The sequence below is a fragment of the Mus caroli genome, unplaced genomic scaffold, assembly GCF_900094665.2.
Source record: "Mus caroli unplaced genomic scaffold, CAROLI_EIJ_v1.1 scaffold_23405_1, whole genome shotgun sequence".
Lineage (NCBI taxonomy): Eukaryota > Metazoa > Chordata > Mammalia > Rodentia > Muridae > Mus > Mus caroli.
Window position 1 is genome coordinate 2,702 of NW_018390658.1, and position 1,369 is coordinate 4,070.

General features: G+C 46.3%; 1 pseudogene; it reads right to left on the reverse strand.

The window, feature by feature from the left end:
* Window positions 1-10: 10 nt before the first annotated feature.
* On the reverse strand, window positions 11-1,343 carry LOC110288750 (annotated as a pseudogene).
* Between the last annotated feature and the right edge of the window lie 26 nt (window positions 1,344-1,369).

Below are 1,369 nucleotides of genomic sequence, written 5' to 3' on the forward strand. Positions count from 1 at the left end.
GTGGAGGGGCTCTTTGGGTCTCCTGAGCCTCTGCAGTTGAGTGTATAAACTCACCTCTCTCTACNCTCACAGCAGATCCAGTTTTCATCCTTGTCCTCCTGGATCCTGTGATGGAAAATTTTCAGGACCCTGGCAACCTTGAAATCTCAGATGGGTGAGGAGGGATCCACAACCTGGGGGATGTTTGAGGCTAGAACTCCAGGTGGGGTCAGATCCCTTGCCACAAGCATCTGCAGATTGGGTCTCCCGTGTTTCACTGGAAGCTCTGTGATGTGTGATGCTGACTTCCTTTCTGTCTTTGCCTCAAGCAGGCAATAGTGCTCACCAGGTTTCATGTAGGGCCACTTTTCTGTTCTCAATGCAGGTTTACTAGGACCAGCTCATTCCCAGGGCTGCTGCTTGCTGTACCAGGCACCTTTTGTGTACCAACACCAAGGTCCTTCTTGGTGGTGTTATGCACATCAAACTTTGCTATGTCCTTCTTTAAGGGAAGTCCTGTAGGCACAGACCCCTTCCATTTGCTGGATTTGTAGGGTTTGACTTTGAAGCTGGAGGGCTGGGCAGTCTGGGAGAGTTGAGGCCTGTTCATACAATAATGAATAGCGTTTTCTATGAAATGTCCCTGAACCTTGGTTTCGTGAAGTGGAGGAATCTGAATATGGTTCCTTGTTTATCTTCCATATTTGTTGCATTTTGTTTATTGTCTGGCTCCTTCTGGTGCTGAATGTTCCGGCCATGCTCAGGTTGGATGGTGGCTGGCCCAATAGCTTTAGAATATATGATGCCCAGGGAAAGTTCTCAGTGGGCTTGCTAATAGCTTTGATGTTTTTGCTCACCATAAGCTTTGGTGTCTTTTGAATAACATCCATGTTTCCCAAGCAGACTTTCAGCTGATGGGCATGCCTGTATCCCTTTCTCACTGGTAGCACATGACACTACATAGGCCCTACTTTTGAAACAAGGAGGTGTTTGTTTTGGGGTAGATCTTGGGAGGATTTTGTTTTCTTGGCCTTTTTTCTCACGTACCAACTTTTGTGTCACAAGTTGATGAGGTACTGGCTGATCCTGGGAATGCTGTGGAAGTCCTTTAGCCTGGGATGGAGCTTCATCAGGGCCACAGGCGTCAATAAACCTCACAGATTTATGTTTTCCCAAGGAAGGGCTTCTGAGCTCATGCTCAATAGCCACAACTGATTTAGAGATAATAGAAAATGTATCCCAGAAAAATCGACTAAGATTCTTTTGGATAAGATCCTCCAGGACNCTGAGGTAAGAAAACAGCTGAGAGAGATGATGATGATCCATTTTCTGTCTGAAGTTCTAAAGGGTTTGGTGTGAAGCCCAGGTAAAGTTGTTGTTGGACTGCCAA